Source organism: Corapipo altera, unplaced genomic scaffold (assembly GCF_003945725.1).
Source record: "Corapipo altera isolate COAL_440 unplaced genomic scaffold, ASM394572v1 2, whole genome shotgun sequence".
Classification (NCBI taxonomy): Eukaryota; Metazoa; Chordata; class Aves; order Passeriformes; family Pipridae; genus Corapipo; species Corapipo altera.
In genome coordinates, this window is record NW_020884890.1 from 9,233,619 (window position 1) to 9,250,636 (window position 17,018).

The 17,018-nt window shown below is 39.3% G+C and overlaps 1 pseudogene; it reads left to right on the top strand.

Moving 5' to 3' along the window:
* The first annotated feature begins 2,504 nt into the window (after positions 1 to 2,504).
* Positions 2,505 to 13,728, top strand: LOC113947904 (annotated as a pseudogene).
* Positions 13,729 to 17,018: the final 3,290 nt, after the last annotated feature.

A 17,018-nucleotide genomic window follows, 5' to 3' on the forward strand; every position in this document is an offset into this window, starting at 1 on the left:
CGGGGCTGAGTTCCCCAAAGCCCCTGAAACTGGGACAGGGATGAACACAAAGTGTCCTGAACAAGACCTTGGGGTTTACCACTCACTATCCTGGCTATCCTTTGTGTAGGTTATTGCACAAGGTATTCATTTGAGGGGAAAAAAAAAAATCTATCAACTTGCAAAAACTGATTAAAGAAATCTAAAGGAAATTGAAGCTTACATCTGGAGTCTCTGTGAAAAAAAAAGCAATAAATTCCTACCATTTGGTGCAATGCAGTGTATTCCAAGGGCAAGAACTTTTGTTCTTCAGAATTATTTTTATAATGTCACCTCTGCCAGGAATGATTTAAGAGCTTTCAGATAAGGGAATGAATTTCATCAGAGAGATCACCTGAAGTCTCCCTTTAGCTTCTTGATGAATAAAATACCCTCCTCAGCCCTCTTCAGCACCTCTTTGTTACATTCAGAAGTGGGACTTTAAAGCAAAGGAAATTGTGTCTCAGTGTAAAAGACATCTTTAAAAAATCAAGGTAGTAAACATAAGTGTACTGAGTAGGGATGAGCTTATTGGCTACGCTTTAAGCAGCTTTAAAACTATCTTAAACCAAGTATATTCAATCTAATCCTCTGAATAGCTGTTACCACATAGCACCACTGCCTGCTGCAAGGAAAACAAATAGTACCTTATATTTTCAGAAAGTGAAGGCTGTTGTAACATTTCAGGTGTCTTACATGTAGGATTGCTACTTGCCATTGTCAAAGGCTAATTGCCATTCCTACTTGCATGTAGGAATCCTCTCTCTTTAACTTATATTTCTTCCAATGCTAGATACAACAGAGTATCATTTAAAAACATAAATAAAGCTTCAATGCAAATCTCCCTCTCTGTATAGGGGAGTATCCGCTGAGTCTCACCCACCAGGCACTTCCTTCTCCAGCATCTATCAGTTCTTAGTAAATGTAAATGAAAAAGCAAAGGAGTACTGGAGCTGGGAAATCATTTGCAATTCACTCCTTCATCCAACACAAGCAGCTGGTAAAAAAGAATGTCAGTGGGATCTTCCCCCATTGTAATCCTTCTGCATATCTACAATAAGAAAAAGGAATCCTAAATATTGCACACTCCCAGTCATTAGCCACCCAAAACAGCACTGTGCTGGGTGGCCAGGATCTGGGCTTGCATAAGTCCCTTGGATGAAGGGGATGAACCTGAAGCATCTTACATAAGTTCCTTCAGTTCATCTCTAGATATTCTGCATGTAGCTTGTTTTGAATATTCTTTTCTATTCTACCAGGATTTTTTCACTCAGAGATGCTCGATTTGGAAAGATATTTTGTACAAATTTCCATAACCTCCATAGTATTCATAGTCATCCTACTTCTTATAAACAAACAGCAGAGGAGCAACATTGTTGCATTAACCTCTGATAAGGAAGACCCCAGCTCACACAGCATATACATTTCCTAAAAGCTTATGTTGAAGAAAGGAATTCAGATTGTCCCAAGTTAGGGGAATACTGGTTTGAACACTGGAGAAATGGAGATTCATCTTATAAGGGGACAAAATTACTTATTCAGCTTAAAAAAAGCAAAGATGTCACATCCAGACAGAGGGTACAACTGTGCTACAAACACTTCAAGGAGAAAACACATGAGAAGAACTTTCCAAATTCACAGACAGTGTTGGCATATGAAGAAAATGGTTACTAAGAAATGATATTTCCAGCCATCTGGAGTCCAAAGTTCTGGAACAGTTTTCCAGAAAAAAAATGTACTAGGAACAAAACAAAAAACCCCAATCAGTTTTCAAAATAGGGCTGGATGTGTTTGCAAAAGAGGATTATTCGGCATTGTTTCTTACAAGAATATCCACCTCAGTACTCTACCTGCTGTTCCCAAGCTAAGGATAACCTACAGACATTTCTAGGGACTCAGAGCATCCAAAGGCTGTTCAAATAAACCATTGGTCACTTCAGCTTTCTATGAGGTACAATAAAATATTATATGCAAACAGTGCAACATACTCAGGAAAATATGTATCTGGAATACTTAAGCATGAAGAAGCAGACAAAATGAAAGCTTTAAATGCTCATTTAGGGAAAAGAGCTATCTACAGCGCACAGCATATTGAAGGGCAAGGAATGCAATTAGTGCTCGCTGCTGTATTTCAGGAGCGCATGATCATTTCTTCCTAGCATGTAATTTACATATTAATACTGGAAATGCCATTTGTTTGTTCCTTGCATTATAACTCTTTGATAAGCACATGTCATTAATGCATACAAATAAGGAGCTTCCACCTGTCTGACAGGAAGTACAGCTAGAAGTTATTTACAGAGGAGTCCATGTCAGTCTGTTTCATACCATAATGAATCACCTGCCTCATTAGTGGACACCTTTCCTTCCTCCACACCAAGCAGACAGAGAAAGATCCTGGTAGCAGAACTTGTTCCGCTCACTGCATGCCAGATAGTAATTCAAATCCTTTTGCTATGAGACCAACATACAGATGTGCTGGAATCATGCCCGTGTGCCTCCTCAAGGCACCACCTTGTACTTATGTTCCTTACAAAGAGCGTAAGTTAAAACCCATTTTCTAAGAAAATCAAGCCTTGGGAGGGAAAAAGAAAGTCCAAGAGAGGGACAGAGCACAGGTGCTGGGGAAGCCTGAAAGCAGGGCTGTTCAACAGCTCAGTAGAGCCACAGCCTCCTGCTGGCAGATCTGAGTCACAACAACCACCACCTGAGTGCTCTGATACAGACCAACCTTTAGTCACACAGTCAACAATGGAGAACGGCATTAACTTCGTGTATCCAACAGAATGGATATAAGCATAAATATCTTAATATACTTCGGTCAAACTAAAGGTCCACTCATTCCTGTGACCAGTCTCTGGCCATGGCTATCAGCAGATGCTCTTGCCAGGAAACATGGCACACAGAGAGCCCTGCTGACCACTGTCTATCTTCCTAGCAAGCAGGTGCTTGAGCCTGCTTTCTGCCAGAGCTTGTTCTCGATGGCCTTGCTTCTCCAAATTTATCCAATTTGCATTTCTACTTTTACATCTGACACATCATACAGTAATGAGTTTCCAAGCTGTATTATAGGCTGTGTGGAAAAGTACTTCCTCTTGTTTGTTTTAAGCCAGATGTCTCTAATAGCACCATTGTACTGTCCATACCGCACAGGCTGTGAGAGAATGATCATCTCCAACCAAACTGGCCCACATACATCTCAGTAGTCTCTTTCTCAGGCTAAAAACCATAACTCACTTAATCTATCCATGTACAGAAGCCATTTCAAATTCCTGGTTAACTTTATTGTCCTCCTCTGTATCTTTTCTAGTTCTATCATATAATTTTTAAACAAAAGGATCAAAAATGAGTTCCCTATTCAACACCCCATATATGTAACAGTGACAAAGATATTTTTTATCCTCTATTCCTTTCCTTATAACTTCTAATATTCCATTTGCCTTTCAGTTATCAATAATCATTATAACAATTTGTTTTCAGGAAACTATGTATAATAACTTCAAATTGTTATAGCTAACAGAGCAATTATAATTTCATACATACATTTGGGTCTGGTTATTTAAAATATCTGAGCCCCAGATTTCATCTACCATTTCTATTTTACAGTCAATTAATATCAAGAAATCCTTCTCATGCTCTTTGCAGTTGGTCTGAGTTTTGGTTATTCTCAAAAATCTTGTCTGATCAAGTAGCACTTGTCACCACATCACTCACACCTTTCTCAGATCATTTATGAATACACTAAACAGCATAGAGGCTGGAGCTGTGCACACTCCTCTCTATTGTGAAATAGAGATCATTTACTCTTACCTTGCCACTTCTTTTATGTAACCAATTATTAATCCATGACATCTTAATCTCATCAGGAGTCTTTGGTTAAAAGTATTGTTGAAAGTTTTTTTTAATTTGTTATTAACTGCATCACCCCTACTCATAATCTTCAAAGAACTAGAATAAATCTGTGAGGAATTACTTCAGCCTATGAAATCTCCTTTGACTCTTCTCCCTTGTGTTATATTTCAACCTATCTACTCTTTTCTGTCATTTTTTTTACATCTTCTACGGATTTGTCCAATACAAAAGTCAGAGGTACCATTCTGTGGTTCTCTTAATTCTCTCTGCAACCCTTTGATAAAAACCAGTGTTATATTTGTCACTCCCTAACCGTCCAAAAGAAAAAAACATTTTAAATAGTAGGTTGGAAGGTGCAATTAATTGTTCAGCAAATTCAGCCCTGGGTTCAACAGGTACACACTCATCTCATACTTCCTGATGTCATCAGTTTGATTCTTCTCTTTCCACTGACTTTTCTAAAACTCTTCTGGTGTCATTTTGTACTGAGACAGTTCCTCAGACTTGCCTCTTATGGTAGGTCATCTTGGTCAATGATTGTCAAATGAAAAGAATTAATTTTAAGCTTAGTTCCTTGGGCTCTCTGTAATTCTCTCCTGCTGAACTTGAGTTGTCAGTATCTTCATTCAAAATCACTTGCTCTAGTTCACATCTCTCATTTTTAGACTTTTATTACCAGTAAAAAAGTACTCATATATATATGAGGGTTTTTTTCAGTACCTATGAACTTGATTGAGTTTTCTGTGTCTCATGCTTTAATGGATTTTGATTTTTTTTTAATACTGAGCAGTGAAAAAAGAGACCTTATTTGCCTACACATAATTAGCAATACAGCCTCGTGTTTTATAGCATCTTATGCCTAAGTATAAGAAATACTCCATCCCAGAAGATCTAACCATCTCAATGATGAAAGATAACAGCACAAAGAAAAAAAAATTCAAAACAGCTAGTACTTCTGTAAATTGGATGTTCCCTCCCCCAAAAAACACATTGTATTTAAATTAGAAGACTAGACTATATTATTTAGGCACAGTCTTAAATGAAGAAGGAAGATTTATGTTTCTGCTCTGGGTTTATCATAGGTCTCTGTACAAACAGCAAATGTTCAATGTCATATTTATAGTGCCACATGCTGTGATTTTTCCTGCTTGAGAAACTCCAGGGAATATGCCCTCTGCTCATCTGCAGTTGTAAAAGTATTTAAGCTGCCATTTGTACAGTGAGCCAATAGAAGGGAATGAAAGCACTAAACCATCCTTTTAAAACCACCAGCATTTCAGTGATCACTTACAAAAAAGAAACACAGCATTATCTCTCTCCAGTGACACTTTTTGTTTCACAAGATATCAACATTAGCTATTGCTTTGATGATGAAGCTGACAAATGTTTCTGTTCACAGTTCAGCATTCCCAAATATTTGTCACCAACATTTGCTTCTATTTACTTGTAACAGTTTCTAGCAGCATTATGACTAGACCTATTAACTCTAAATGCTGTCTACTCTCTTGTATGATTCCGAATCATGGGTCATCTATCGCCACCACCTGCGTCTCCTAGAACACTTCCATCAACGCTGCCTCCGCACAATCTTAAACATCCACTGGTCAGATTATGTGACCAATACATCTGTTCTTGAGCAAGCAGCAGTCACAAGTATAGAGGCCATCTTGCTGAGAACACAGCTGCGCTGGGCAGGGCACGTCTCAAGGATGAAGGACCACCGCCTCCCTAAGATCTTGCTTTATGGTGAACTTGCCACTGGCTGCCGCAAGAGAGGAGCCCCGAAGAAAAGATTCAAGGACTCCCTGAAACAACATCTCAGCCTTGGCCATATTGATCACCATAACTGGTCTACTCTGGCCTCAAATCGGGAGGCCTGGAGACGCACCATCTATAACACTGCGGATGTCTTTGAGAACACACGCAGGATCACTCTAGAGGAGAAAAGGCAATGCAGGAAGAACCGTGTCTTGCGGAATACACCATCTAAGGAGTCTTTCTGTTGTGCCTTCTGCAATCGGATATGTCTGTCACATATTGGCCTCATAAGTCACCAACGTGCCTGTAACAAATGTGGATAAAGCCTTCCCAAATCTTCGTTCGCGAAGCCCAGACATGATTAACTCTAATGGCAGTTTTATCCAGGCCTTTTAAAAAATAAGATGGTGATCTTTTCAGACATATTTATGATCATCTATTGAGAAACTTCTGACTTTAAACAGGCCTACTTGGATATTTTTATTTGATATAGTGTTGTATAATACAAAGCATTTTTAATTGGGCCCCCTCAGGAAATCCACGTGGGGTTGTGCTGCCTGGCTGCTCCTTGCCTCTGATGCTCCAGGCAGTTAACCACCAAGTTGATTAACCACTTGACTCACCACCCAGGCATCAACAACTCAGAATTACTGTTCTGCTCATCTCTTACCCTGTACACCTCCAAGTATCTGACAATAAAGAGTGGGAGGGAAAGTGGATATAAATGCACAAATACATACACACATATGTATATGTGGGAATACCAAAAAAGAAAGTTCATCAAGGAATGCATTGGTTATAGCTCACCAAGGACAAACTGTCTGCACACCTTAGGAGCAGGAACACTGAGGAAGCTTGGTGTATTGCTCTAAGGGAGACCTGAAACAAAGGATGGAGTGGCACAAAGGTGCTGCAGTCATGCTACGTCTAAATCAATGCACATATGAAACAAAGGATGGAACAACACAGCTTTGTTGTGGTTATGCTCCATTTGAAAACAATGCAGCTAATGGGAACTATGCCAAAGAATGATCCAGATGGGAATCAAAAGCTGAACTTTACTTCATTAACTCAAAAATACGTAATAATCTTTATACTCTACCCTACACATCCTAATGATTAAAGACACTCAAACTCCACCTAAACATGAAATAACATCAACCGTAATTTTACCTTTTCCCCTTCCTCAAAGAAAATAATATATATATAGCTTAAGTGGGGAGGGAGATCAGAGAAGGCTCCGTCACAATTACTGAGATCGGTTGATGGGCTGAACCTGTCTTCTCCCCCATAGGGATACCAGTTGGGTAAGAGCTTTGCTGTATATCACTTCAATACTGAGAGGGTACTGAGAGGGTACTTCTGCTACCCAGCTGCTGATATTTGGGAAGAGGAACCTCATTTTCTTTGTGAAGAACATTGGATGAAATAAACTTACAGGAGAAGGCTGAAGGTGGGGAAAAGGGCCCCCATTCTCAGTATCTCATCCCTCTGCAGTATGGGCAAACAACAACCAAACCTGGAAAATTCTGAAAGTTCATAGAGCTACCACATTGACCAGCACTGGGGAAGCAACACCATGTACCCATGTACTGGGGTGTCTCACCTAGGTAAATGTTCCTCCAGATGTGAGTACTTGTTTGTGACTCATGTCAGCACAAAAGCCCCAGCTGCCAAAATCTATGATCTTATCTCACTGCTAACCTAAATGGGACTACTCAAACAGCTAAGGACTAATTGCACAAGAAAGGATTGCTTGATGAGGTTCTTAGATTTTCATTACATTCTTCTTAAGGCTGTTAAGCAAACTAATTAATGATGGGCTAAATGTCAATCCCATGTGCTGGGATTTGAAACTGATTTAAAAATTCCAAAGGTAGAGATTTTAGGCATGCAAACAGTAAGAATTTACAGGGAGCTGTAGAGGGGCAATACGATTTAGTATATTTAAGTTGTTAGTAAACAATCACAAGATGATTGTCTGGAAGTCTTTGGATGACAGAAAAATGTTGAGATACATCAAGTCTGAAGCAGGTTTGAGGAACTAAAAAGGATGTAAGTACCTAAGTAGGTAGTTATCATCTCTGTCTAAGACAAAGTGAAATTGGAATACCCTCCTCTTAGTAAGAGCAAGTATTGTCTGTCACCAGCAGTCCTGTCCTTAAGAGCAGCTCAAGCAATTTAAAACAAACCTCAGCTGATAAGTGGGAGAAGCACATCTCCTTTCACAGAAAGCATCAGTTTTCATGGTCATTACTGAAACATAAGTCAACAATGGAACACCTCTCCTATGAGGAAAAGCTAACAGAGTTGAGATTGTTCAGCCTGGAGGAGAAAAGGCTCCAGAGAAATCTTATTATGGCTTTTCAGTACTTAAAGGGGACTTGTAAGAAAGACAGAGAAAGACTTCAGTAAGGTTTCAGTAGGGTAGTAATAGGACAAGGGATGATGGTTTTAAACTGAAAGAGAATAGTTAAGATTAGATGTTAGGAAGAAATTCTTTACCGTGAGGGTGGTGAGGCACTGCCAGAGGTTGCACAAAGAATCTGTGGATGCCCCATCCCTGGAAGTGTTCAAGGCCAGGTTGAGTGGGGCTCTGAGCAACCTGGTCTAGTGGAAAGTGTTTCTGCCCATGGCAGGAGGGTTGGAATGAGATGATCTTAAAGGTCCATTCCAACTAAGCCATTCTATGATTCCATTCCCTTCCCCTCTTCTCTCTACTTTCCCCTACTATAAAATATCTCTAGGCTGGACCACAACTGTTGCACATCTGTTCACAGAAACTCCTTGCAACTGTGAGTGTTGATCTAGGAGAAGCAACTGAATGTACGGCTGAGTCACAACAGTTCTTTTATCAAATTTTCTCATGGCTACTTCACACTTCAGGCACAACAGCTTCAGAAGATGAAGGAGTCTTACATACCAGAATTTATACAAAAAACTTTTCTTCCTCACTGCCCTTGAGTCTTGTATATCTGTGGGAGATGTATGGTATATAATAACAGCAGTGCTGGGGGAAGTTCAGTCAGTCACAGCTTACACACACAGGTAAATGCATTTTATTAATTGTAAGCTTTTATTTTCTGTCTTGGGTTCACAGGAACCTCATATGACATTTTTCTAAGGAGAAAATGGAATTGAATGATCTTCCAAGAGAAAAAAACAAACATAAAACTCATCTCTATAAAATGCAGAACACAGGTCCAAAAGCCAATTTAAAATCTTCAACATAAAATCAAAAAATACTACAAAGGGGTGTAAGTATTTTTAAACAGGAAGATTCTCTTCAGGAGTCAAACTACTTCACAAGTTGACAAGTTTCTATGTTCATAACCAGCAGCTTCCCTTTGAAGCAACTTTTCACATTGAAATCTTATGGAATAACTCAACGCTACAAAACAGAAAAGCACTATAAATTATGCTTATTATTTTTAGAGCTACAAAAATACAGTCACAGATAAAGATCTCAAGATGTGCATAGCCTAAAAAAAAATTACTAGTCCCTGCCTTACAGAATTCTAGCTGATATATAAGTGGACAAAAATGTACAGGAAAGCAATGTGATAATAAGGAAAGAGAAAGCCCTTAATTAGTATAGTGTTTTGTGGGGTCATATATAAAGAAATAGCAGGTCAACCAGGTACTTGTAAAAGGTCCCCTTAAACCAAAGTGTGGTTAAATTTGAACAGGGATATTTGAAAAAGAGTACATGCGCTGTCAGCACATGCCAGATGCAGCCTCATTGTCTGAGAACAACAAGGTAGAGATGGAAGGAAAATTCCCAGTTTAATCAATGATAGGTTGGGGTTTTTTTAAAAAAAGTATTGGTAAGTAAATCAGTCAAATAGTTGAACCACATGAGTATAAACATACATTCAGACACTGAGAGATATCAGCAGAAGAAAATTCCTAGCATTTTAACATTCCTGTGATACAGCCCGCAGTAGGTGTACTAACTTAACTAAACTTAAAATTCCAAACACATAGCAAATGCAAAGCTCAGGTTCTCCATAAAATCAGACAAGAAGTGGTGTTTAGACTTCTCATTAGGCTTCTACACAGAAGTGAATTTCACACAAAATTTATATGATATGCATACATCCATTTCTCCTGCATGTTTCTACCCACTACAGAGAACTTTGTGGATGATAGAGCTTCCCAAAGACATAGGTGCTTTGCAGTTAACTTGCAAAACACGTTCCTAAGTTTGTGCAGAACGTGTGGTGAAATCATGGTGTTATTTCTTTGGCATCAGTTAACAACTCTCTGGAGCAAAACACACAGTTATGGTTGCTCATGATACCCATCATACCACTAAGTTATACTGTGGATAAGTCAAAGGCATGAAGTTATCAAAAGACAAACAGCAGCTATTTAGACATTAAATAAGAAAAATTTCATACTAGTTAGTTAAAAATAGAAAGACAAAAGTGTAAAGCAACAAAAAAATTTCAAACAATTGTTGTGAACTCTACTATTGTCTTTAGTACCTTTTCCTTTATTTTCACATTGGACTTTGAAAATTTATTTTTTTTATAAAAGGGTGCTGGTACTTCAGAAAAAATAAATTATCTGGGGCTATTTCCATGACTCCTTGAACTTATCTTATGGGATTAGCTGCCCAGACATGACACTGGAAATATGGGTCCTTCAAAAGAGAGTATACCTTTATTCAGGTCAAACAGCATGATATATGCTGCTTGGAAGGAAGGATTTGTTCAGTGACACTATTGCAACCTGATTATGTGACACTGCGTGGTACCAGGAATAAACAGACATCAAAGACAGCACCATGAATGGAAGAACAGCTAAAAGCTTGAGCAGAGACACTGAAAAAAAGGGGAGAAAATTTATGGAAGAGACCTAACCAGCATGTGTCTCCAAGTAACGTGTGCCACAAAAGTGGAAGGATTGTCAAAGAAAAAGTTTAAGTATGACAATCTTTTAACTGTGAAGAACTGGATGTATTTCACAAGTTTTCCATTAACTTGGGCAGATAAAACTACAGAGTGAAGGAACTTAACCTTTCACGCAAAACTGTCACTTGTGGCTGGCTGGCCCAAAGCTGGACACTCCAGGGCTGGGCAAGCTGTTTTGCTCTTTTCCAGCACCCTTGTCCTACAGAAATGTCTTAACAATTAAGTCAGTCCCATTCAATTTTAGCTAACCTTTAAAAAATATGTAAATAGCAGCCCTTTTTCTTCTGTCCCTCTTCCTTCTCTTGCCATTAACATTTGCCAGAGCATACCTTCTGGCTAGGACATTCACCTAGGTGGTGGGAGGTGTTTGGAATTCCTTCAGGTGGAGAAGGGAATTGAATTGCATCCCATGTGGAGTATTCTGCCCACTCAGAATTACACTACAAAGATTATATGTAAGGAAGTTGCTTCTACTGTCTCTAGTTATGTCTTGTAAGAGATGACTACTGTTCCACCTCTGAAGAAAAACAACTTACTCCAGTGTCTCTGGAAAGAAGCACTTTCCTGGAGGTACAGGTTGGATAACTATGGGTCCAGGCCAGGATGAGGATGTGAGATGGAAGATTATTTCCCATTGCCCCTCACAGGGATTTTGAGAGAACTTTCCCTTCCAAGTGCTGACTGTGAATTCCTTGTGAGGCATCCTTGAGGGGCAGAGGACAGGTAATGTAAGGTTCTCTGCTGTGGATTCCTGTGTGGCAGTAGGAAGTTTAAAGCTGGACTATACACAGAGAAACTCAGTTCTCCAGCACCCAAATCTGTTGGTGGACCTGGACCAGTGCTCAAGTCACTGTATTGCGTCTCCTGGAGAACCCCTGAGGTTGGCATTGACACACTATGAGTAGAGTGTACAGAAACCTACATTACTGCTGCTGGTGCCACATGGGAATTGAAAAGGATTTCTGTCACCGCTGGGACCAGGCAGTCTAACATTCTTTGTGAGCTCTGTGCTTTCTTTCTTAAAAAATATTAGGATAATGATGTTTAATGCTTCCTGATTTGCATATAACTAACCTACATTGTGTGGTAATTTTTGCTTTATTTTCTTACGTATTATTTCTATTGTTGCCATAGTCTTTTGAGACTTGCCATCCATGCCCTGAGCATTAAAGGACTCACTAAGATGCCACTTATCTTAATTTTCTTTTGACATATTTCATATACAAAGTTCCCTGCATAGTGACAGGCTCAGTATTGTTAAAAAACAGCAGGAGGAAAACCCAATTAAACTTCCAGTTTTCCACCAAGCGAGGCACATATGCAATATGCTTGCCAGTTGACCTGCTCTGTCCTTGCCTGTACAGGGCATATCTACAAGAAGATTTTCCCCTGGGGGCACAGACTGTCCCAGCCTAAAACTCTGCTACCTTTCTGCAGAAGATAAATATAAATAAAATATATCCATGAGGGCTTTCTTCACCTCAAATTTATATATTGAATTTACATTAAAGGGTAACATTTCAGAAGGCTCTCTAGATCTCTGAAAGCTACCTTAAACACACCAAAAGAGTTACAGTTTACCACATTGTTCAGACTATTTTGGTATGTAACTCCTTCATACGTAGGTAATAATTTAATATTCACACATGTAGAAGGAAGACTGGACAGATTTATGCTCATAGAACTGGACTGCTCCTTTGACATCCCATCTGCTCTTCAAAATCAATCACATTATGGAACTCTCAGTGTGATTCATAGGGAACCCAAACTCTGATTTATAGCAGACCTGGGGTGCCATTTGTCTCCTACCACTTCAGCTGTCCAGTAGCTCAACACTTTTAGTAAGCAAGTCTTCTCCATTTCCTCCATACTCAAAGGAATATTTTTTGATACAGGTATCTTTCTGCTCAGTCATTCATCAGAACCTCCTGTTTCAGAATGGGCTGAGTCATTTTCTGTCTTTTTCTCGGTCGACCAATTAAGAGCCTAGATCACTTTCTTACTCAAAAGGTAATTTCAAAGCAATAACATTAGGACAGATGAATCTTATCCTCAGTTAAGTTACTGTTCATCAATTCAGGTACTATTTTTGTGTCAGGAATGACACTGTGACATAAATCCCAGAGAACTGGGGTAAAGTAATACTCCTCTGAGATCTGGCTTCAGCTGGGATAGAGTTAATTTTCTTCTTGGTAGCTGGTACAGTGCTGTTGTTTTAGATTTAATATGAGAATAATGTTGATAACACACTGATATTTTAGTTGTTGCTTAGTGTTTGCCCTAAGTCAAGGACTTCTCGCAGAACAGATTCTCGGCATTAACGAACAGTCGAAATATTGCTGATGGCTATAAAGATGAAGAGGAGAGACTTCTTGAATGTGTATGACAGACATGGGAATTTGAGAATCTTCAGGACAATGGACAGTTTCATCTTATTCACCAGTGAAAGAAAAGCTGAATGTCTCAGGCTTTTCAGATTTCTCTCCAGAACAGTTCCATCTGGAGTGTTTTATCTGCAGAGCAAACAATAACATTCAGAACAATATAAATTCTGTCCAACCAAATGGACAATGGACAAATCAGTTGCCTCAGCTGGAAGCTTTAAATGCATCAACAAAAGTGGCTTTGCTATCTGAATTAAGGAACACAGTCACTCAACCCTTGCCTTCCTTTGGACTGGAGGACAGCAAACACCAAACTTTGAGCTGCCAAGCTTTCCTGTGAACAGCCACAGTAACAGTGCCACCAGTTTCTCCTTTACAGTGAGTTCCAGTCTTGCCAGTGCATCACAGTTTGGAATTGCTCCAGTTTTTGAAAGCATTTCTGCTTTCAGTGATGCCCTTGCCTGGCAATTCTTCTGTGGTGAACTCTTCAAGCAACACTGTGCTTACAGCCTTTGGAACTTTTAATGCAGCAATAGCAACTTCTGCCTCATGTTCAAGCAGTACTTTATTTGGACAGACTGACAGTGCCTCAGGACATAACATCACATCAGTGTCTTCTGCAGTCACAAACATTACTACATCAGAAAAGCTATTAACACTGAAGAGTATGTGAAGAGTTGAAACAATTTGAAGCAAAAAAGTTTACAATGAGAAAGATTCCTCTTAAGCCACCACCGCTATAACTTTTAAATGTTTCAGACTTTTTAAGTTTATTTTGAAATAATTTGGGTTTGTAACACCTCTGATAGCTCTACTACACAATTTTGTGGTTAAGTCATGAAATAAAATGTTTCGGTTTCAGTTCATTTTTGTTTCATCTCTAAGTCTTCTGCAGTAGTAAACTCTCAGGAAAAAAAATAAAATTACCAAGCCCTGTTTGGATGATGCTTTGAGCAACCTGGTCTCATGGAATGTGTACCTGCCATGGGGGTGGAACTAGACAATCTTTAAGGTCCCTTCCAACCCAAACCATTCTATGGTTCTAGGACTTTTTTCAGTTCCCCATGCTCTGCCAGTGAACAGGTGCACAAGAAGCCAGAAGGCAACGAGGCCAGGACAGCAGACCCAAACTGGCCACAGGGATATTCCATACTACAGAATGTCATGCCCAATATATAAACTGGGGAGAGTTAGTCAGGAGGGGGAGGTTGCTGTTTGGGGATGGGATGGACAGCAGTCAATGGGTGGTAAGCAATTCTGTTGTGCCTCATTTGTTTCTCTTGGGGTTTATTTATCTCTCTCTCCTTCTCAATAAAATTTTTATTCTTATGATTTTTATTGTTATCATGTTTATTATTATTATTAATGTTTTTGTTGTTGTTATATTTAAATTTATTTGAATTCTTAAACTGTTCTTATCTCAATCCACGGATTTTACCTTTTTTCTGATTCTCCTACCCATCACAGAAAGAGGGCATGAGAGAGTGAGAGAGAAGTTGTGTGATTGATGGCTGGGGTTAAACCACAACAGAGCCAAGAGTCTGAGAGTCCTAGGTATTAATCTCCATTCCAGCAACATTCATGCACATATAACTAGAAAGCAATCAGATAAAATGCATGCACAGTGATAGGAGCGACACCTTTCTTCCAAACTGTGGCTCATACCACTACCCAGTAGTGTCAGGTCCCTTTTCCTTTTGTCCCTGGCAGCTTACACTCCTGGATAGCAGCAATCTGTCTGCAATGGAACAACTGCAGACAGCATTTTCTTAGAGTGGTTACTGGCCCAGCAGAAGGACACTTTCCATTTTGCCTGGCTGAAAGTTGAATTATGACTAAAAGGAAAAGCATGTCTATTACTTCCCAATAAGCACACGTTTCCTATCCAACAGCTCATTACCTGAGCTCATGAAACAGTTTTAGGATGCAAATCCCACTCTCATCTCAGCGTCAAGAGGATGGGTAGGCAGTGAGACAGTTCTGTTTCCAAAGGCTGTTTCAATGTATCTTCATGGGCTGTCTATTGATAACACCAATCCTAGATACCCAAGGGTCCCTATTAAATTCAGAAGGAAATTAAGTACATAGCATGAACTTACAAATTGTATTTCCAGAGCAGGTACTTGACATTGGGTCCAGTATGAAACATGATACAGGATTTAGGTGTCTAGCCTGTTCATACATTGCTGAACATCACTTCCCTAAGAGTTGGGAGGCACCTTGTGTGGAGATCATAGATAGGTAATGTGTTTTACAGACAGTAAGTGCAAACTCCATGAAAGAAGCAATAGCAACCATGATTGCAATGGATTGACTTTCGTAATTAAGATAGAACATTTTTTTAGATGCATTATTGTGCGGGCAACTTACTGCTCTTTGGATTTTTAAATAGGAATTTCCTTCAGCCATTCTAAAAAAAAAAAAAAAAAAGCATAAGCACACAAATTTTGGATGTACACACCACCCTGCAATAGACTCACACCAGGTATGTGAATTTATTTGCTTTTTAACTTAGCATCATTATATGAATAGGAATTTGAAGGGTCTGTGGACTGGAGGTCTATTTGCAGACAGAGGGAAAATAATTCTGATCACTCTGCCAGACAGCCTGCAGGCAAAGATCAATGAGAGAGACCTACAAAGCACTGGTAATAAACCCTCCCAACAACAGAATGTTAGACAGTTCACTGCAGTACAATCTAAGGGAGATTAAGGTAAAAAATAGCCTTTAACACTTTTCAAGATCCTGCTGCACCCACCAGACACAAGCTTTTCCTCCATCCTGCCCAGTGGCTATGTCTACAGCACTGTGAAACCCAAATTCTCAGCGTAGCTGATTTGCTGGGAACAGTGAGATCATATTGGCACTACCACAGCCTAGACACTCTGCTCCTCAGTAAGAATGGCTCCTGCATCATCCCAGCTGTCCTGCTCAGGAAACTTCAGCCCTTGAACTGGGCTATCTGGCAGAAGATTGCTTTGTGCCCTGTGGACAGACTCTGTGTTGCGGGAAGTACAGTCAGTCATATGGTAAAGGAAAATTATGTCATGCCAGACCAAGCTGCCAGCCCACCACAAACTCTCTTAATATCAGAGAACAAGAAGTCCTAAAAAAATGTATACACTGGGGAAATCTTCCTGGAGGTATCTCCTGGATGGGAAAGGATAGAATCAGCCAAGATTGCTTAACGGAAATGACACAGTCCCTTACTAAGTTCTCCTCATTTGAACTTTCTCTTGCTCCTGGAAACTTGATATAAGATGAGTTTTATTAACCCAGGGCATAACAAAGAAATAGCTGAAATTGGAAACCTACATCGGCATCAAGAAATGCCCACAGAGAAGCATTTCTCAACCTATAGTCTAAGTGAAAATATACATTACCAAAGAAAAAGGGACACTTTTCCTATTGTGCATTCAGAATATGAGAATTGCACTTCAAAGGCCTGAACGTGTTCCTAGCAGAAGGGAACACAGTTCTTTCACCTTCAGGAAGTAAAGCAGTCATTTATGCTGAAACCTTTCAGCTGGGAAGCAACTGTTGGCATTATATCAAGCATTTGACTAAGGATACAAAAGCACATGAAGCTCCATTCAATATTTAGGTGGCAATGTCTGCTCATGCAAATTGTATCCATCAAACTCACTCCCAGATTTTGTAAAGACATCAAGAAAAATGTTGTTTTGTGGAGTTTATAACTTAAATATTTAAATACCTTGTTTTGTACTTTTACTCCAAAACCTTATGAACCAGGGTTGTTTGTATCAGTGTGAAATCCAAAACCAAGACAGCAGAGTCAGCCTAATATCCCTCTCACTAGAACATCACATCTGCATTAAAATAATTGCTCAGCACAAAAGAGGGCCCAAAATTCTGAACAGATCAAAATTAAAAGTATAATGGAGTTTTTTTACGTATATATTCCTGTTTAATAACTTATTTTATCTATTGAGACAGATGAACAGCACACTTTATCTAACACATTTGCTGAGTTACCAGAGTTGGAAAAACCATCTGGAATCAGTTTTACCTCGTGTGTTCACATTATTAATAATCTATTCAACTGCAATTTTCTCTGTGGAGGGG